The sequence below is a fragment of the Ranitomeya variabilis genome, chromosome 4 (genome assembly GCF_051348905.1).
Source record: "Ranitomeya variabilis isolate aRanVar5 chromosome 4, aRanVar5.hap1, whole genome shotgun sequence".
NCBI classification, from domain to species: Eukaryota; Metazoa; Chordata; class Amphibia; order Anura; family Dendrobatidae; genus Ranitomeya; species Ranitomeya variabilis.
In genome coordinates, this window is record NC_135235.1 from 248,759,886 (window position 1) to 248,782,820 (window position 22,935).

General features: G+C 45.8%; 1 protein-coding gene across 7 annotated transcripts in view; it reads right to left on the bottom strand.

The window, feature by feature from the left end:
- Positions 1–22,935, bottom strand: part of KCNJ5 (potassium inwardly rectifying channel subfamily J member 5) — a 125,318-nt gene that overhangs the window by 78,362 nt on the left and 24,021 nt on the right. The window lies entirely within an intron of this gene.

A 22,935-nucleotide genomic window follows, 5' to 3' on the forward strand; every position in this document is an offset into this window, starting at 1 on the left:
TTTTCTGAAAAGGAGAAATGGTCCAAATAAAAAAAAAATAAAAAAAACAGTGCTTACAGACCTCAAATAATGCAAAAAAACAACAACAAAACAACAAGTTCATAATCATTTAGAAACAACAATACTAATGTTTTACCTCAGGAAGAGTTCAGAAATCAATATTTTGTGGAATAACCATGATTGCTAATCCCAGCTTTCCTGCGTCTTGGCAGCTTTCCACCAGTCTCTCACTCTGCTCCTGGGTGACCTTATGCCACTCCTGGTACAATAATGTCAGCAGTTCTTCTTTGTTTGATGGCTTGTGACTATCCATCTTCCTCCTGATTACATTCCAGAGGTTTTCAATGGGGTTCAGGTCTGGAGATTGGGCGGCCATGACAGGGATTTGGTGTGGTGGTTTCTTAATTTTTGCCAGAGCTGTATAAGGAAAACGCTGTACTACTGATATATGCAAAGTTTGTTTTATTTATATCGAAAATTATACATGATCACCTATTTTTGCAGGAATTACAATTTCTTTGAGAGCAAATTTATATGATTACAAAACGTCTAATAAGCTACCTATGAAGTCAGATGTATTTGAGAATTTCACATTAACTAAAGACAAAAAATATTTTGTGTGTCAGTGTATGACAGATGAAAACAAATGCTGTGAGCTCATTATCAGTGTATACTCAGGAAGTGATAAAAATGCTCCTACAAAAGCATCCTATCTAAAAAAGACATTTACAATGCATACACCCAGAAGTGTTCAAAGCTGTGACTGAGGAAGCTTTCACATGTCAGTGTCTCCGGTATGTGTGGTGACAGTCTCCAGTACGAGAGAAAACTGACACACGTAGACCCATTCAAATGAATGGGTCTATGCACATGTCAGCGTGTTTTCACGTACCGTCTGTACGTGTGCATAACACGCAGACATGCCAGTTTTCACCCGGACACACGGGTTGCAAAACATGCCACATGCGTGCACATGGAGAACAGTGCACACTGTCCTCTGTGTGCACGGACGGCCGCCGGGGAAGCAGCGATACTGTAAGCTGCTGTTTCCCGGCGGCTGGTGCTGAACATGGCTTCCATCCATTCTCCCCTGCTCTGCCAGCAAGCGAGAATGAATGAATGAATGAATGACCAGACGTAAGGTTGGTAAGGGGCCATAGATATGGTCCCCCCCAGCCTAAAAACAGCAGCCCACAGCTGCCCAGAAAAGGCGCATCTGTTAGATACGCCAATTCTAGAGCTTTGACAAGTTCTTCCCACTTGCCCTGTAGCGGTGGCAAGTGGGGTAATGGGGGGTTAATGTCACCTTCCTATTAAGCCTGGCTTAGTAATGGTGAGGTGTCAATAAGACACCTATCCATTACTAATCCTATAGTTGGTAAAGGGTTAAATAAACACCACACAGTAAGAATAAAGTATTTTAATGAAATAATACACCACACAGTTTTGCCATCTTTATTATACTGGTAATTCAAGCGATGCCTTCGATCTCCCGTAAAAAAAATAAAAATAATAAACCAACAATATACTTATACCTGTCTGGCGTTCAGTCAGTCCCACGCCATAATCCATATCTAGGGGACATACAGTTTACACCGGGAGTGGTGCTAATGCGACCGTCCCGGCTGTAAAGAACTGGAGAATGAATGATATGCAGAGGGCACAGGCTCAGTAACTAGCAGAGACGTCACAAAGCCTGGGATCGCTGCCGGCATGCACTCCTGTAACCTCAGGACCATGGGAGAATGCAAGTGACGAGGTCACTGTGACAGAGCTTGAACTGCCGTGACCTCATTACTTGTATTCTCTCATTGTCATGCCGCTGCAGTGCAGTACAGTGCAACCTCCACCAGGGGGAGCTTGATAAGGAAAAGAGACTGCACACACTGAGCAGCAGAACAGACGCCACTAAGTGGCGAGAGTGGTCAGAAAAGCCGAGTCAGCAAGAGATAGCACGACAGAACAAAAGGATTTAGACAGAATGGATAGTCAGGACGTAGCAAGAGATCAGTAAACAAGGACGGGCAAAATACGGTACAATAAGGACAAACCGAAACGGAGTCAATAGCCAAGCCAGGAGTTCAGAACCGGAGAATCAAGCAGATCAACAGACAAACAGAGAAAAGCTGGGAAAGGGCAGATAGAAGGAGATAACAGACACAGGACAAGTCAGGGTTCACAGCAGGACAAATCAAGGGCTTCCACTCAGGTTCACACGCCGAAGGTAGAACTATAGCTGACACCACCCTCAGGATACCTGAAAGTTAAATAGAAAACCTGAGCCCAGAATGAGGCAGAGCAAAGTTAACCCTTGACATGATCCAACCGGAGAAAGAGCAGACATGACTAAACTCTGGAATGGATCATGACAGTGCACTCCTCTCAAGGGGGGGGTCCACAAGACCCCCAGGTTTTCAAGGATAATGTGCATGAAATGCCTGGACCAGTCGATCAGCATGGACAGATCGTGCCGAGACCCAAGATCGATCCTCAGGACCGTAACCTCTCCAATGGACCAAATACTGAAGTGAACTACGAACCATGCGAGAATTCACAATCTGTTCCACTTCATACTCGGTCTGACCATCCACAGAGACAGGAGGCGCAGGGGATGGGGGCCCAGCAGAGGATGGTACAAATGACTTAAGAAGGGACTTATGGAACACATTGGGAATCCGAAGCGACGGAGGAAGCCGTAAGCGAAAGGCAACCGGATTGACCACCTCAATGATCTCGTAAGGACCAATAAACCTGGGACCTAGGTTAGCCGAAGGAACCTTAAGACGAATGTTCCTGGTAGACAGCCACACTATCTCCTACCAGGAATATAGGTCCCACAGACCGTCGCTTATCCGCAAAAAGTTTATGTTTGCCCTGAGCCTCCCCAATGTTCTTCTGGACCTCCCTCCACACCTCCCCTGAATCCAGCTTAGAAAATTCACCAAAATGGGGGTAAAAACCATAGTTACAGAAGAATGGGGAAATGCCCGTGGACTGGTTAATCCGATTGTTAAATGCAAACTTAGCCACGGGCAACGAAGACAACCAATCATCCTGCCGAGACGTAGCAAGACACCTCAAAATCTGTTCAACAGACTGATTGGTCCTCTCCGTCTGACCGTTAGTCTCAGGATGGTAAGCAGAGGAGATGGTCAAACAAATAACCAATCTTTTACAAAAAGCCCTCCAAAATTTGGACACAAATTGTACCCCTCTATCAGAAACCACATTCAAAGGCACACCACTCAGCCGTACAACATGCTCAATAAACAGCTTAGATAATGTTTCAGCATTAGGCAATCCTGCCAGAGGTACAAAATGCGCCTGTTTACTGAATCTGTCAACCACTACCCAGATTACAGTTTTAGACAAATGAGTTCAAGGTCTATCTGGAATTGGCAATTGCACCAATTCCCCGGCCGGCCGGTTATGGGAGCTCTTAGCACGGGCACAGGTATCACAAGCAGACACAAACACAGTAATATCAGAGGTCATGGAAGACCACTAAAACAGCCTAGCAATGACTTTCCGGGTGGCTGAGATCCCCGGGTGTCCACCGAGAGCAAAATCGTGGCACTCCCGGAGAACCCTCAATCGGTATTGAACCGGGACAATAAGCTTATTGTCAGGCAGAGAGGGAGCAGCAAGAGACTGAGCCTTTCAAATCTCCTGCTCCAATTCAGTGGATACCACCGCAACAACCACCCCGTGCTGAAGAATGGAGGAAGGAGGTTCGGGGGGGGGGGGGGGGGGTGATATCGGATCGAAACTGCGAGATAAGGCATCAGCCTTGACATTCTTGGAACCAGGACGAAAAGTGATTGCAAAATGAAAATGAGAGAAAAAAAAAAAAAAAGAGAGACCACCTAGCCTGTCTAGGAGTTAATCGTTTGGCAGTTTCAATATAAGACAAGTTCTTGTGGTCAGTAATCAGAGTTATCCGATGAACCGCCCCCTCCCAAAAATGCCTCCATTCTTCAAAAGCCAATTTTATTGCCAATAACTCCCGATTCCCAACATCATAGTTCCTCTCTGCAGAAGAAAACTTCTGGGAGAAAAAGGCACATGGTCTTAAGTTGGTCAAAGTAACGGGTCCCTGAGACAATACCGCCCCTACTCCCACCTCTGATGCGTCCACCTCTACAATGAATGGTTCAGATGGATCGGGCTGAACTAATACAGGAGCAGATATAAAACTTTTTTAATGTAATAAATGCTTCAACTGCCAAGGATGACCAAACTTTGAGATCAGCCCCTTTGCGAGTGAGATCGGTGAGTGGCTTGACTACCTGAGAAAACCCCTTAATGAATTTCCGATAATAATTGGCGAAACCCAGAAAACGCTGCAACCCCTTGAGGTCTCTGGGTTTCACCCAATCAACAATGGCCTGTACCTTTCCGGGATCCATCCGAAACCCATTGGCAGAAAGGATGATCCCCAGAAAAGAAAGCTCCTGGACACAAAACAAACATTTCTCGGGTTTAGCGAACAGAGAATTTCCCCGTAACCTGTGAAGAACAGCACGTAAATGACCAATGTGGGATTCCTTGTCAGGCGAGAAAACAAGGATATCATCCAAGTATACAACCATAAAGCGCCCGATAAAATCAGAAAATACATCATTCATGAAGTTCTGAAACACAGCGGGCGCGTTAGCGAGACCGAAGGGCATGACCAACTTTTCAAACAGACCCTCGGAGGTGAGAAATGACGTTTTCCACTCATCCCCTTCCTGAATGCGGATAAGGTTATATGCTCCCCTAAGATCGAGTTTGGAAAACCACTTAGCCTCAGACAATTGGTTATAGAGATCAGGAATGAGTGGGAGAGGGTAGGTATTTCTCACCGTAATTTTATTTAGTTCTCGGAAATCGAGGTATGGGCGTAAACCACCATCTTTCTTCTTGACAACAAAAAAATTATGCGGCCACAGGTGAGACAGAGGGACGGATGTGACCTTTGCGTAGACTATCAGAGATATAGTTTTTCATGGCAGTACGTTCTGGACCAGAAAGATTGTACAAACGGGCTTTGGGCAATTTAGAACCCAAAATAAGATTGATGGTACAATCATAAGGACAATGGGGTGGTAAGACCTCAGCCTATCTTTTGGAGAACTCATCACCAAAGTCCTTTAGGTACTCCGGAATACTCTCGGGACTAATGGCGGACACAAACACAGCAGAAAGACAATCATTGGAAAAATTAGGACCCCATTTAACAACATCAAGAGATCCCCAGTCTATAACAGGATTATGCCTCTGCAACCAGGGGAACCCCAACACCAGTCCCGCAGGAAGATTATTCATAACCTAACATGAAATTCGTTCCTGGTGCAAGGAACCCACCTTGAGGAGGAACTCCTCAGAGACAAATTTAAGGACATTTTGAGCCAACGGTGTCTTATCAATGGCAACTATATGAATGGGAGTCTCTAGCCTAACTATCCCTAACTTTAATTTGGACACCAGACTAGAGTCAATGAAGTTCATGGAAGATCCACAGTCCACAAACGCTGAAGTGGATACAAAACCACCTCCATAACACAGTTCCACCTCTAACAAAACTTTTTGAAATGACAAAAATGGTACCTGAGAGTCTGGATGACCTCCTTGACCATCACCCAGACTTGGCAGCTTGTTACTTGATGGACATGAGGGGCAGTCTTTCTTCCAATGTCCCAGATCTCCACAATAAAAACATAATTTCCCATCACGTTGCCATCTCCTCTCCTTCTCCTTGAAATTGGTGGCACCAACTTCCATAGTCTCCTTGAATGACATCACCTCAGACTTGGCAGGCAAAACAGGAATCTCACGCTGGATAATTCTTCTCTCCCGTAACCTCCAGTCCATACGAATGGCCTGGGTCATGGCCTCCACCAGGGAACTGGGTGGCGTATGAAGGGCCAGCGCATCCTTGAGATGATCTCAAACAGGCGCCTCAGAGCAGAGTCACCCCAAGACACCTCAATTGACCACAGCCTAAACTCAGAACAATACTGTTCAGCAGTGAGTTCATTCTGGGAGAGACTCATGATTATGTCCTCTGCTACCCTGACCCGGTCTGGTTCATCATAAATCAGTCCCAAAGCCTCAAAGAATCTGTCCACAGACACGTTCAGGGGCAGAAGCAGGAAAAGAGAAAGCCCATGACTGAGGTAGAGCAAAGATAACCCTTGACATGATCCGCCCGGAGAAAGAGCAGACAGGACTAAACTTTGGAATGGATCAGGACACCCATGGTCCTGAGGTCACAGGAGTTCATGCCGGCTGCGAGCAGATTCAGTTACGTCAGCGCTAGTTACTGAGCCTGTGCCCGCTGCGTATCATTCATTCATTCTCCCCTGCTCGCCGGCAGAGCTGGGGAGGAGAATGGATGACAGCCGGCTTCACCATCAGCCACCGGGGAACAGCGCTTACAGTAGCGCTACTTCCCCATACGTACTGATGCAGCACACGGTTTGCACACGGGTGCAGCACGTAGTACACATGGACACTGATATCTCCGGTACCGGAAATATCAGGACGTGTGAAACCGGCCTGAGAAAGATCACAGCACCACCAAGAAACCAGTGCCCAGAATTTACTGCCATGCAAAGGTGGAAGAAAGAGCGTCTCAACCATCAGTTACAAGATATTTTGCAAGTAACAAAGTTACTGTAACAATGAGAGCAGAAATGTTTAAAAGACCCCTCATATACAGCTCTGGCAAAAATAAAGAGACCACCACATCAAAACCCTGTCATGGCCGCCCAATCTCCAGACCTGAACCCCATTGAAAACTTCTGGAATGTAATCAGGAGGATGATGTATAGTCACAAGCCATCAAACAAAGAACTGCTTACATTTTTGTGCCAGAAGCAGTGTGAGGGACTGGAGGAAAACATGCCAAGACGCATGAAAGCGGGGATTAAAAATCATGGTTATTCCACAAAATATTGATTTCTGAACTCTTCCTGAGGTAAAACATTAGTATTGTTGTTTCTAAATGATTATGAACTTGTTTTCTTTTGCATTATTTGAGGTCTGAAAGCACTGGAGTTTTTTTTTTAATTTTGACCATTTTTCTTTGTCAGAAAAAATACAAAATTTATTGCTTGGAACTTCGGAGACATGTTGTCAGTAGTTTATAGAATAAAAGAACAATTTACATTTTACTCAAAAATATACCTATAAAGAGAAAAATCAGACAAACTGAACATTTTGCTCATGAAGGCAGGATGGGAGAAGATATGGCTGGAGCCAGGAATGAGACACACGGGGGCCAGGATGGGGGATATTATTATCATAGGGGCTAATTAAGGGATAATATTACTGCAGTGATGTATTTATTTTTTAGGATGCTCTTTAAATGGGGTCATCCTGTTACTGTGCAGAGTGGCACTATGTCGCCATTTTTCTTCATCTGGTGTAGTATAGTAGTTGGGAAAAAAAAATAAGTAATGTGCTCTGCAAGCGGAGCTCTAAATAACTTATTTCCTGCAGAAATGAGCCCTGGCTGGAAGAAGGTGAAACGCAAAGATGAAGGACTTCACCTAGAGGTGTCACTGGTCAGTGTGTTACCTGTACACTGACATTATACATTGTATACTATATACAGATCTCCTATGTACAATGTCCCCAGTGATCACTGTATTACCTGTACACTGACACTATATACAGAGCTCCTGTGTATAATGTCACCAGTGATCACTGTATTACCTGTACACTGACACTACATATACAGAGCTCCTCTGTATAATGTCACTGGTGATCACTGTATTACCTGTACACTGACATTGTATACAGAGCTCCTGTGTATAATGTCATCAGTGATCACTGTATTACCTGTACACTGACACTATATACAGAGCTCATGTGTATAATGTCACCAGTGATCACTGTATTACCTGTACACTGACACTATATACAGAGCTCCTGTGTATAATGTCACTGGTGATCACTGTATTACCTGTACACAGACACTATATACAGAGCTCCTGTGTATAATGTCACTGCCGGTGATGGTAATGCAGAAAGAGGAGGTGGCGTCTGGCGCGCACAGGCCCGGAGTGACGGCTGTGCTGCGTCTGATTAGGAAGGAAAGTCCCGCCCCTGGGACGATTTCACGGTATGAGGGGGCACATTTTATAAACGTTTATTTCAGCGTGTGCACGGAGCATAACTAAAAGAGCCACCTTGTCAGAATGCAGCATTAGTGCTGTACAAGGTGGCTCTTTTAGTTACAAAAGCCTGAGGGGGGTGACAGGTTCCCTTTAAGATTCTGTTCACACCTGTGCTTTTTGGTTGAAGTGGCAGGTAAACATTTGGGCGACTCTGTTCAAAATTACTGTTATTGTGAACAGTTAAGCAAGTTGAAGATCACTGAGGGGGGTGACAGGTTCCCTTTAAGGTGCATATAGATAAGCAGACAGTTGGTAAAGAAGTATTTGTGCACTGTCTCAATTTTCAGCTTGTGTAAAAATGCCAGCAGTTACCCAATAATTGAGCAATATGCTTGTTCCACAGGTCATGTAATAATTTTAATGGCAGCATAAAGCATTGTTATATGAGCAGCGGTGTAAACAGGATGTGTTGCTGATAACATGATGCTGTATGGGGGGAAAGTGATAATATTAGGGTATGTGCACACGTTCAGGATTTCTTGCAGAAATTTCCTGACAAAAAACTGACATTTCTGCCAGAAATCCGCATGCGTTTTTTTCCGGAGCTTTCCCAATTCATTAAATAGCGGGAAAAAAGCATTGTTATATTAATTTGTTTCATAGCATTTCAAAAATTTTGTATGTCTTTTGCTAACATGTATTGTTGTTCTCCGTTTCCCAGTCCGGGAGTACTCGATTTAACGGGGGGGGGGGGGGGGAGTGAAGCGCCCCAGAGTCCTGGTTGCTGCAGTAATGTCATTCTTCCACCAGGAGGAGTGATATTATGTCTGATGGAACTAAAGGAGTTCATCTTTCCAGGTATCACGGCATCACAACACATTTCACACTCCAATCCACCAGGGGGAGCCATGCTCCTATCTAGTAGGGCACTCCTCACAGAAGGGTAAAACTGGTGGGTTGGATAGGAAGTTAGTGAGACGCTGGCTGGGCTTTGCCCAGGCAACACCTGTCAGGCAGACAGGGGGAAAGGAGGAACATCTGAGCTGCAGACATAGGGTCCCTGTCAGGGGTGGGATCCTGACAGAGGCCTAGCGAGACAGAAAGTTACGGAGCTGCGCCTGCCCCACGTGCGGCAGTATCCTAAGAAAGGACACGAAGAGAACTGTACTGTAGAGAGTGAGAAACGAAGTCACAGCACAAGGAGACAATACCGAGAGGAGTTGTGCCCCGAGATCGGCAGCCTCCAGTACTACAACACACAGGCGCTAGTAGGAAGGCTACTGATTTCCACCTGGTTAAGAGAACTCTGGATATGCCTTCGGACCGGCCGGACTCTGCCTGCCCTGTGAACGGTACTCTGGACTGTGGACGCAGAAGTCTTCAGTAAAAGGTAAAGAGACTGCAACCTTTGTGTCCTCGTTATTCATTGCGCCTTACATCGTCCACCATCACCACCTACACATCTGGGAAGCCCTGGGGACAAACTTCACCTGTGGGAAGGTATACCATCTAGCTGCCATTTCATCACCCCAGCGGACCCCTAAGCAGCAAGCAGCGTCGGTCACCCTGACCGAATACCACAGGTGGCGTCACGAACACCAGACAAACTTCACCCTTTTAATTGGGCGCCCCTCAAAGGGCCACGGACCGGGTCGGGCCACCGTGACATCCTCAGAACCGAGACAGAGGGACCCGGTACCGAGTACCCCATTTCCCTTATGCGTGGGGGCGCTCCATATGTATGCGTTCATCGCGTTTTTATCGCGAAAAAAAAATTCGAAAAATCCTGAACGTGTGCATATACCCTTAACCCTTTAAAGGTACCGTCACATTAAGCGACGCTGCAGCGATATAGACAACGATGCCGATCGCTGCAGCGTCGCTGTTTCGTCGCTGGAGAGCTGTCACACAGACAGCTCTCCAGCGACCAACGATGCCGAAGTCCCCTGGTAACCAGGGTAAACATCGGGTTACTAAGCGCAGGGCCGCGCTTAGTAACCCGATGTTTACCCTGTTTACCAGTGTAAATGTAAAAAAAAAAAAAAAAAAACAGTACATACTTACATTCCGGTGTCTGTCCCCCGGCGCTGTGCTTTCCTGCACTGACTGAGCGCCGTCCGGAAAGCACAGCGGTGACGTCACCGCTGTGCTTCACGGCCGGCCGGCGCTCAGTCAGTGCGGGAAGCTTACGGCGAGGGGACAGACACCGGAATGTGAGTATGTACTGTTTGTTTTTTTTTACATTTACAATGGTAACCAGGGTAAACATCGGGTTACTAAGCGCGGCCCTGTGCTTAGTAACACGATGTTTACCCTGGTTACCAGTGAAGACATCGCTGAATTGGTGTCACACACACCGATCCAGCGATGTCAGCGGGTGATCCAGCGACGAAATAAGGTGCTGGCCTTCTAGCTCCGACCAACGATGTCACAGCAGGATCCTGATCGCTGCTGCGTGTCAAACACAACGATATCGCTATCCAGGACGCTGCAACGTCACGATATCGTTGTTAAGTCGCTCAGTGTGAAAGTACCTTAAGCCCCGAGGGTGGCTTGCACATTAATGACCGGGCCAATTTTTACAATTCTGACCACTGTCCCTTTATGAGGTTATAACTCTGGAACGCTTCAACGGATAGTGATAAAATTTATTTGATATTACCTGCGTTTATTTGTGAAAAAAAACGGAAATTTGGCAAAAATTTTGAAAATTTCGCAATTTTCCAACTTTGAATTTTTATGCCCTTAAATCACAGAGATATGTCACACAAATACTTAATAAGTAACATTTCCCACATGTTTACTCTACATCAGCACAATTTTGGAAAATTTTTTATTTTTTTTTCCGTTAGGGAGTTATAAGGGTTAAAAGTTGACCAGCAATTTCTCATTTTTACAACACCATTTTTTTTTTTAGGGACCACATCACATTTGAAGTCATTTTGAGGGGTCTATATGATAGGACATAACCAAGTGTGACACCATTCTAAAAACTGCACCCCTCAAGGTGCTCAAACCCACATTCAAGAAGTTTATTAACCCTTTAGGTGTTTCACAGGAATTTTTGGAATGTTTAAAAAAAATGAACATTTAATTATTTTTTCACAAAAAATGTACTTCAGCTCCAATTTGTTTTATTTTACCAAGGGTAACAGGAGAAAATGCACCCCAAAAGTTGTTGTAGAATTTGTCCTGAGTACGCAGATACCTCGTATGTGGGGGTAAACCACTGTTTGGGCGCATGGCAGAGCTCGGAAGGGAAGGAGCGCCATTTGACTTTTCAATGCAAAATTGACAGGAATTGAGATGGGACGCCATGTTGCGTTGGGGAGCCCCTGATGTGCCTAAACACAAGTGACACCATTTTGGAAAGTAGACCCCCTAAGGATCTTATCTAGATGTGTTGTGAGAGCTAAACATTGAAACCCCCCCACAAGTGACACTAGCCAGTCCAGATTAGAAAGTCCAGACCAGAAATCTATATAGTACTCGGTTACATAGAATCATCTGCCTAGAATGAGCAGGAACGCAGATGACCTTCACATATCAGTGTGGAACGCATGTTGGGCCGGCAAATGCGCTCCACCTGACGCGTGCGCAGTATCCACGAGTGTGGAGCAATACAGGACCCGTAATAGGGACATTCAGCCGCCACAGTGATTCTGCACAGAGCGATGGTTGTGGAGCGCAGGGAGGAGATAGGCGCTCCACCTGACACGTGCGCAGTATCCACGAAGGTGGAGCGATACAGGACCCCTATCAGGGACATCTAGTTGCCACAGCGACTCTGCGCAGAACGCTGGCTGTGGAACGCTGGGAGACATGCGCTCCATCCTGAGCAGGCGCACTAAATCACTGCACCGGCCCTATGAGAAAGGCTGTAGATTGGATTTCTGGCCCAAAAACAGGAAGCACACTTGCCGAATGCTCCGGCGGCCCTTTTTAAACTGAGGTAAAAGCATCGCGATTTATACTGATCATAAACCATCGAGACACATGGCATGAAATCGGACCTCCTGATGAGCCAGAGAGGCGAAACGCGTTGAGGCTATACAGACAGTAGGCGAACGGCACCTTACCTGACAATGAGTACCAATTTTCCTTGAATGTACCTACCTATGTGATATATTCCCTATGGAATACGGTAGAGGTTTATCGGCTACAGGCTGATTGTGCACACTGGAATTGGTTGGCATTAATTCATAATTAGCATTATGTCTGTTTGGGATATATGTACTGTATATATGTGATCTAGTTCGCAGAGAACCTATCAGAGTACTAGATTAGCCGTGATCCTATGGTTGACAACATTAATATATATTAATATATCTCACGGTATAGGTGGATGGTAAATGCAGTAATCCATGAGGAGGGATTTAATAACTTTTCTCACAAATTATCTATAGCAAGTGCGCAAAGTGAATTGCATCTCCGTCAAAAGCCTAAAGGTACCTTCACACTAAACGACTTTACAACGATAACGATAGCGATCCGTGAAGTTGCAGCGTCCTGGATAGCGATAACGTTGTGTTTGACACGCAGCAGCGATCTGGATCCTGCTGTGATATCGCTGGTCGTTGCTGAAAGTCCAGAACTTTATTTGGTCGTCAGATCGGCGTGTTTGACAGCAAAAGCAACGATGCCAGCAATGTTTTACAATGGTAACCAGGGTAAATATCGGGTTACTAAGCGCAGGGCCGCGCTTAGTAACCCGATATTTACTCTGGTTACCATTGTAAATGTTAAAAAAAAAAAAACAGTACATACTCACTTTCTGATGTCCATCAGGTCCCTGGCCGTCTGCTTCCCGCACTGACTGAGCGCCGGCCGGCCGTAAAGCACAGCACAGCGGTGACGTCACCGCTGTGCTCTGCTTTTACTTTACTTGTACCCCAAAAGTTGTTGTGCAATTTGTCCCGAGTACGCTGATACCCCATATATGGGGGAAACCACCGTTTGTGCGCATGGCAGAGCTCGGAAGGGAAGGAGCGCCAGTTGGAATGCAGACTTAGGCTGGAGTCACACTTGGCGTAAGACAATACGCCACGTATTATACGTCCGTACTACGGCCGTAATACGGAGAAATGTTCCCAAAATATTGATCCGTAGTCAGGGTGTGTCAGCGTATTTTGCGCATGGCATCCTCCGTATGTAATCCGTATGGCATCTGTACTGCGAGATTTTCGCGCAGGCTTGCAAAACCGACATCTAATGGATTTATGTGCTCAAATGTTAGGGAAAACATATATACAGTATATATATATATATATATATATATATATATATATATATATATATATATATATATATATATATATATATATATAAATAAAGGGTTAAATGGCGGAAAAAATTGGCGTGGGCTCCCGCGCAATTTTCTCCGCCAGAGTGGTAAAGCCAGTGACTGACGGCAGATATTAATAGCCAGGAGAGGGTCCATGGTTATTGGCCCCCCCGTGGCTAAAAACATCTGCCCCCAGCCACCCCAGAAAAGGCACATCTGGAAGATGCGCCTATTCTGGCACTTGGCCTCTCTCTTCCCACTCCCTGTAGCGGTGGGATATGGGGTAATGAAGGGTTAATGCCACCTTGCTATTGTAAGGTGACATTAAGCCAGATTAATAATGGAGAGGCGTCAATTATGACACCTATCCATTATTAATCCAATTGTTGGAAAGGGTTAAAAAACACACACACACGATTTAAAAGTATTTTAATGAAATAAACACAGCGGTTGTTGTAAAATTTATTGCTCTCGCAATCCATTTCCAGGCCCTCGCTTGGCAAAATAATAAACGCACAAGATACATACCTTCTGATGTCAGATCACGTCCCACGAAGTAATCCATCTGAAGGGGTTAACTAATATTACAGGCACGAGCTGCGATAAACCACTCGCTCGTGCCTGTAATCCCCGGGTGCTGAAAGGAAAGCTGGATCTGTACTTACATTGAGTCGCGGTGAGGCGCCCTCTGGTGGATGTTCTCATGAACTGCAGCCTGGGAACTTTTTCCCACGCTCCAGGTCATATGAGGGCATCCACCAGGGGGCGCATTACCGCGACTGAAGGAAATGTAGGTCAATGACCTACATTTCATTCATTCGCCGGGGGATTACAGACACGAGCACCGCTGCATTAGCAGGGCTCCTGCCTGTAATATTAGTTAACCCCTTCAGATGGATTACATCGTGGGACGTGATCTGACATCAGAAGGTATGTATATTGTGCGTTTATTATTTTGCCAAGCGAGGGTTTGCAAATGGATTGCGAGAACAATAAATTATTACAACAACCGCTGTGTTTATTTCATTAAAATCCTTTTTAATCATGTGTGTGTGTTTTTTAACCCTTTCCTACAATTGGATTAATAATGGATAGGTGACATAATTGACGCCTCTCCATTATTAATCTGGCTTAATGTCACCTTACAATAGCAAGGTGGTATTAACCCTTCATTACCCCATATCCCACCGCTACAGGGAGTGGGAAGAGAGTGGCCAAGTGCCAGAATAGGCGCATCTTCCAGATGTGCCTTTTCTGGGGTGGCTGGGGGCAGATGTTTTTAGCCACGGGGGGGGGGCCAATAACCATGGACCCTCTCCTGGCTATTAATATCTGCCCTCAGTCACTGGCTTTACCACTCTGGCGGAGAAAATTGCGCGGGAGCCCACGCCAATTTTTTCCGCCATTTAACCCTTTATTTTAGCAGCTACAGTGCACAAATTTTGCACATACACACTAGTAACATTAGTAGTGTGGAATATGCAAAAAAAAAATGGGGATATGAGATGGTTTACTGTATGTAAACCATGTCTCATATCCTGTCGGGTTTGTGAAGGAGAAGGAAAAAGCCGGCAATTGAATTACCGACTTTTCACTAACACCGCTGCGTATTTCTCGCAAGTCACACTGCAGGTCCGTGTGGAATCCGTATTTTTCTCGCCCCCATAGACTTTCATTGGCGTATTATTTGCGCAATACGCTGACAAACGCAGCATGCTGCGATTTTGTACGGCCGTAGAACGCCGTATAATACTGAACCGTAATATACGGCTAATAGGAGCAGCCCCATTGAGAATAATTGTGCCGTATGTAATGCGAGTTTTACGGACGTAGTTTCTGCGCTCTTACGTCCGTAAAACTCGCATGTGTGACCCCGGCCTTAGATGGATTGGTCTGCAGGCGTCACGTTGCATTTGCAGAGCCCCTGATGTACCTAAACAGTAGAAACCCCCCACAAGTGACCCCATATTGGAAACTAGACCCCAAGGAACTTATCTAGATGGGGGTTCAAAGTTCTCACAACACAAGTATTTCACTACAGCTTTTAACGCAGAGCCGTGAGAATAAAAAATCATTTTTTCCCACAAAATGTGAGGCAGTAAGACCAAAAAACAGCTATTCATGAATTTCTTGGGGGGGGGGGGGCAGGCCTTTATACCGGTCCACGTTTGGTAAAATGGATAAGGCAGTTTTATTCTTTGGGTCAGTACGATTACAGCGATACCTCATTTATATCATTTTTTTATGTTTTGCCGCTTTTATACGATAAAAACTATCTTATAGAAAAAATAATTATTTTTGCATCGCTTTATTCTGAGGACTATAACTGTTTAATTTTTCCGCTGATAATGCTGTATGGCGGCTAATTTTTTGCGGGACAAGATGATGTTTTCAGCGGTACCATGGTTATTTATATCTGTCTTTTTAGTCGCGTGCTATTCCACTTTTTGTTCGACGGTATGATAAAGCATTGTCTAGTGCCTTTTTTTGTTTTGTTTTTCACGGTGTTCACTGAAGGGGTTAACTAGTGGGACAGTTTTATAGGTCGGGTCATTATGGACACGGCAATACTAAATATGTGTACTTTTTTTTTTTATTTAGATAAAGAAATGTATTTATAGGAACAATTCTTTTTTTTCTTTATTTAGGAATTTTTTTTTTTTTTTTTAACACAACACAACTAAATATCTTTTTTTTTGCTTTACAACATTGTCCCAGGGGGAGCATCATGTTATAGCGTAAGATCGCTGATCTGACACTTTCCAGAGCACTGTGTCAGATCGTCGATCTGACAAGCAGGGCTCCTGGTTTACCAGCGCTTGCTCTGAGCAGGCGCTGTGAAGCCACCTCCCTGCAGGACCCGGATGCAGCCCCACGGCCATTTTGGATCCGGGGCCTGCAGGGAGAAGAAGGTAGGAGACCCTCGAAGCAACGCGATCCCATCGCGTTGCTCCGAGGGTCTCAGGGAAACACACAGGGAGCCACCTCCCTGCGCGATGCTTCCCTATACCGCCGGAACACTGCGATCATGTTTGATCTAAGTGTGCCGGGGGTTAATGTGCCGGGGGCGGTGCGTGACTGCTCCTGGCACATAGTGCTGGATGTCAGCCGCGATAGTCAGCTGACACTCGGCTGCGCTCCTCCCGTGAGCGCGGCCGATCGCATATGACGTACTATCCCGTCACTGGGAATTAAGTCCCAGGTCACCTTGACGGGATAGTACATCAAATGGGATTAAGGGGTTAAGGTTATGTGCCCACGTTGCAGAATAGAAGCAGAATTTTTTGCTTTAATTCTGCATACCCTTGGCAGGAAAAACGCATGCAGATTTAGATGCGTTTTAGATGTGTTTTTACCAGCGGTTTTTTAATACATGTCTATGAGTGCGGAATTGCAGCGATTCCGCAAAAATAATAAACATGCTGCGTTTTTTACCGAGATGCGATTCCGCCGCGGAAAAAAACGCAGCATGGGCACATCAATTGCGGAATGCATTAGAAATTAATGGGATGCTGTTTGTAAGCGTTTTTTAAGCGTTTCCACAGCGGAAAATAGCGGCAAAAACGCTTAAAAAAACGCAACGTGGGCACATAGCCCAACCGCCGTTCTATTCTCTTTAGTAATTTGCCGGATGCGTACGGACTAGTAAACAAGGGCTAATCAAATTGTATATATTGGGCAGCACGGTAGCTCAGTGGTTAGCACAGCAGCCTTGCAGCGCTGGAGTCCTGGGTTCTAATCCCACTTTGGACAACATCTGCAAGGAGTTTGTATGTTCTCCCCGAGTAATTTGCCGGATGTGTCCGGGTTCTCCGGTTTCCTCCCACATTCCAAAGACATACTGATAGGGAATTTAGATTGTGAGCCTCATCAGGGACAGTGATGATAATGTATATAAAGCGCTGCGGAATATGTTAGCGCTATATAAAAATAAAGTTTATATTTATTATATAGTCAAACGGCACTTGTTAACTTTCTGTCTACATGGACCATATGAAAGTCAGATAATCAAGTTGGAAAGAGGATGGCTATCAATAATGGCGCAGTCAGACGGCCATAATAATCAAACCGAGAAGACCACAATGCTCGGACTGGCAGTGGCTCTTCTGACTCCAGTGCGACAGCTGTATAAAAATATATGAAGACGCAGTCACATTTGGGTCGGGGGAGCCACCGGCCAGTCCATACATTGCAGTCCGATTTATACGGCCGTGTGCCCAAAAAGTGCAAGGACTCTCACCTGACCATAGATCCCTCCCAGATACAAAGATCATTAAACAACAAGACAATTAGGAGCTATATCAGTTACAGATTATATCAAACCAACAAGTCCTCAATCAGTAAGAACGCCCATAAGCAGGGGCCACCACTTCCTACTAGTTTAACAATACAACCTTAGGGTACCGTTACACAAAACGATTTACCAACGATCACGACCAGCGATACGACCTGGCCGTGATCGTTGGTAAGTCGTTGTGTGGTCGCTGGGGAGCTGTCACACAGACAGCTCTCCAGCGACCAACGATGCAGAAGTCCCCGGGTAACCAGGGTAAACATCGGGTTACTAAGCGCAGGGCCGCGCTTAGTAACCCGATGTTTACCCTGGTTACCATCGTAAATGTAAAAAAAAAAAAAAAACGTACATACTCACATTCCGGTGTCCGTCAGGTCCCTAGCCGTCTGCTTCCCGCACTGACTGAGTGCCGGCCGTAAAGTGAAAGCAGAGCACAGCGGTGACGTCACCGCTGTGCTCCGCTTTTACTTTCCGGCCGGCAGTCAGTCAGTGCGGGAAGCAGATGGCTAGGGACCTGACGGACATCGGAATGTGAGCATGTACAGTTTTTTTTTTTTTTACATTTACGATGGTAACCAGGGTAAACATCGGGTTACTAAGCGCGGCCCTGCGCTTAGTAACCCGATGTTTACCCTGGTTACAAGCGAACGCATCGCTGGATCGGTGTCACAAACACCGATCCAGCGATGACAGCGGGAGATCCAGCGACAAAATAAAGTTTCAAACGATCTGCTACGACGTACGATTCTCAGCGGGGTCCCTGATCGCTGCTGCGTGTCAGACACAGCGATATCGTATGGATATTGCTGGAACGTCACGGATCGTGCCGTCGTAGCGACAAAAGTGCTACTGTGAGACGGTACCCTTATTCTTCATGCACCATATTCAAATACAAGGCATAAGAAAAATCTCTGGAAGTTGACACAAAAATATTTTTTAAAAAGCTGCAATAGTTTATTCAAAACATGTTTAAAAAAAATGTTCAGGAATATGACAAATACCGGAAAAATAGAGGTTGAAAGAAGGATCACTACTAACATATATGGCACCCGATTTTCAAGAAGAAGCAGGGCGGCGAAACGCGCGCATCGGGGCGAGAGGTTTAGCTCCTAATACCAACACACTCAGCGACACTCAGCGGACTCTTATACTTACAGGTAATTATTTGCGGTATTTAAAAATCCCATTCATTTATCATATCAGCCATTTGTATCTCCTACTTTGCAGGACACAATCTGGTTTGATTTATAAATAGTAAGATGTATCTATTTGGACTGGACACCGCACCTTATAATATATGCATAGTTTAAACATTTGCATATAGATTTGTACTTCTAACGCTGGTATAGTTGTGTTTGGCTAGATTTTGGCATTAGATACATGCATTTTTCTCACTTTCAGAGTCACAGCACCACCTAATGGCCAATTGTGATATTAATGGCATTAATGTAAAAATTATATTATAAATAATATTTTTGGCACTACGCACTTTAACCCCTTCCCGACCCATGACGCCTATGTGGCGTCATGGAATGATCGCGTCCCTGCAGATCGGGTGAAGGGGTTAACTCCTATTTTACCCGATCTGCAGGGAGAGGGGGAGTGGTACTTCAGCCCAGGGGGGGTGGCTTCACCCCCCCGTGGCTACGATCGCTCTGATTGGCTGTTGAAAGTGAAACTGCCAATCAGAGCGATTTGTAATATTTCACCTAAAAAACTGGTGAAATATTACAATCCAGCCATGGCTGATGCTGCAATACCATCGGCCATGGCTGGAAAACCTGAAGTGACCCCCTCCCCCACCCCACCCCACCCCACCCCACCGATCGCCCCCCCAGTGCTCCGTTATGGGGTCCGGTCCCCTCCGTCCTGTGCTCCGCTCCCCCGTCCTCCTGCCCGCTCCCCCCCTGCTCCTATGTCACCCCCCGGTGCTCCGACGCCCCCCCGTGCCCCGATCTCCCCCCCTTATACTTACCGAGGCTCCCGGTGTCGGTCCGTCTCCTCGCTGGGCGCCGCCATCTTCCAAAATGGCGGGCGCATGCTCAGTGCGCCCGCCGAATCTGCCGGCCGGCAGATTCATTACAAGTACATTTTGATCGCTGTGGTAGGTTCTATCACAGCGATCAAAATAAAAAAATAATAAATAAACCCCGGCCCTTTATCACCCCCATAGGTAGGGACAATAATAAAATAAAGAAAATATTTTTTTTTCTTTTTCCACTAGGGTTAGGGTTAGAACTAGGGTTAGAACTAGGGGTAGGGTTAGGGGTAGGGTTACGGGTAGGGTTAGGGGTAGGGTTATGGCATGTGCACACAGAGCGGATCGGCCGCGGATCCGCAGCGGATCGGCCGCGGATCGGCCGCGGATTGGCAGCGGATCGGCCGCGGATCCGCAGCGGATTGGCCGCTGCGAATTCGAAGCAGTTTTCCATCAGGTTTACAGTACCATGTACACCTAAGGAAAACCAAATCCGCTGTGCCCATGGTGCGGAAAATTCCGTGCAGAAACGCTGCATTGTATTTTCCGCAGCATGTCAATTCTTTGTGCGGATTCCGCAGCGTTTTACACCTGTTCCTCAATAGGAATCCGCAGGTGAAATCCGCACAAAAAAACACTGGAAATCTGCTGTAAATCCGCAGGCAAAACGCAGTGCCTTTTACCTGCAGATTTTTCAAAAATCGTGCGGAAAAATCTCACACGAATCCGCAACGTGGGCACATAGCCTTAGGGTTAGGGTTGGAATTAGAGTTAGGGTTGGAATTAGGGCTAGGGTTTGAAATAGGGTTAAGATTAGGCTTGTGGTTAGGGTTACGGATAGGGTTAGGGGTGTGTTGGGGTTACAGTTGTGGTTAGGGTTGGGATTAGGGTTACGGTTGGGATTAGGGTTAGGATTAGGGTTGGAATTAGGGTTACGGGTGTGTTGCGGTTAGGGTTGTGGTTAGGGGTGTGTTGGGGTCAGGGTTGTGATTAGGGTTATGGCTACAGTTGGGATTAGGATTAGGGGTGTGTTGGGGTTAGTGTTGAAGTTAGAATTGAGGGGTTTCCACTGTTTAGGCACATCAGGGGTCTCCAAACGCAACATGGCGCCACCATTGATTCCAGCCAATCTTGCGTTCAAAAAGTCAAATGGTGCTCCCGCCCTTCCAAGCCCCAACGTGCGCCCAAACTGGTTTACCCTCACATTTGGGGTACCAGCGTACTCAGGACAAACTGGGCAACAACTGTTGGGGTCCAATTTCTCCTGTTACCCTTGCAAAAATAAAAAATTACTTGCTAAAACATAATTTTTGAGGAAAGAACAATTATTTTTTATTTTCACGGCTCTGCGTTATAAACTTCTGTGAAGCACTTGGGGGTTGAAAGTGCTCACCACACATCTAGATAAGTTCCTTCGGGGGTCTAGTTTCCAAAATGGGGTCACTTGTGGGGTGTTTCTACTGTTTAGGCACATCAGGGGCTCTGCAAATGCAATGTGACGCCCGCAGACCATTCCATCAAAGTCGGCATTTCAAATGTCACTACTTCCCTTCCGAGCCCTGACGTGTGCCCAAACAGTGGTTTACCCCCACATATGGGGTATCAGCGTACTCACAACAAACTGGGCAACAAATATTGGGGTCCAAATTCTCCTGTTACCCTTGTGAAAATAAAAAATTGCTTGCTAAAACATCTTTTTTGAGGAAAGAAAAATGATTTTTTATTTTCACGGCTCTGCGTTGTAAACTTCTGTGAAGCACTTGGGGGTTGAACGTGCTCACCACACATCTAGATAAGTTCCTTGGGGGGTCTAGTTTCCAAAATGGGGTCACTTGTGGGGGGTTTCTACTGTTTAGGCATATCAGGGGCTCTGCAAACGTAACATGATGCCCGCAGACCATTCCATCAAAGTCTGCATTCCAAAACGTCACTACTTCCCTTCCGAGCCCCGGCATGTGCCCAAACAGTGGTTTACCCCCACGTATGGGGTATCAGCGTACTCAGGAGAAACTGGACAACAACTTTTGGGGTCCAATTTCTCCTGTTACTCTTGCAAAAATAAAAAATTCTGGGCTAAAAAAAATATTTTTGAGGAAAGGAAACACATTTATCATTTTCACGGCTCTGCGTTATAAACTTCTGTGAAGCACTTGGGGGTTCAAAGTGCTCACCACACATCTAGATAAGTTCCCTTGGGGGTCTAGTTTCCAAAATGGAGTCACTTGTGGGGAGTTCCTACTGTTTAGGCACATCAGGGACTCTGCAAACGCAACCTGATGCCCGCAGAGCATTCCATCAAAGTCTGCATTTCAAAACGTCACTACTTCCCTTCCGAACCCCGACGTGTGCCAAAACAGTGGTTTACCCCCACATATGGGGTATCAGCGTACTCAGGAGAAACTGGACAACAACTTTTGGGGCCCAATTTCTCCTGTTACCCTTGGGAAAATAAAAAATTGTGGGCTAAAAAAATCATTTTTGAGAAAAGAAAAATTATTTTTTATTTTCATGGCTCTGCGTTATAAACTTCTGTGAAGCACTTGGGGGTTCAAAGTGCTCACCACACATCTAGATTAGTTCCTTGGGAGGTCTAGTTTCCAAAATGGGGTCACTTGTGCGGGAGCTCCAATGTTTAGGCACACAGGGGCTCTCCAAACGCGACATGGTGTCCGCTAATGATTGGAGCTAATTTTCCATTCAAAAAGCCAAATGGCGTGCCTTCCCTTCCGAGCCCTGCCATGCGCCCAAACAGTGGTTTACCCCCACATATGGGGGATCATCGTACTCAGGACAAACTGGACAACAACATTTGGGGTCCAATTTCTCCTATTACCCTTGGGAAAATAAAAAATTCTGGGCTAAAAATCATTTTTGAGGAAAGAAAAATTATTTTTTTATTTTCACGGCTCTGCGTTATAAACTTCTGTGAAGCACCTGGGGGTTATAAGTGCTCACAGTGCATCTAGATAAGTTCCTTGGGGGGTCTAGTTTCCAAAATGGGGTCACTTGTAGGGGAGCTCCAATGTTTAGGCACACAGGGGCTCTCCAAACGCGACATGGTGTCCGCTAACGATTGGAGCTAATTTTCCATTCAAAAAGTCAAATGGCACGCCTCCCCTTTCCGAGCCTTGCCGTGCACCCAAACAGTGGTTTACCCCCACATATGAGGTATCGGCATACTCAGGAGAAATTGCCCAACAAATTTTAGGATCCATTTTATCCTGTTGCCCATGTGAAAATGAAAGAATTGAGGCTAAAAGAAATTTTGTGT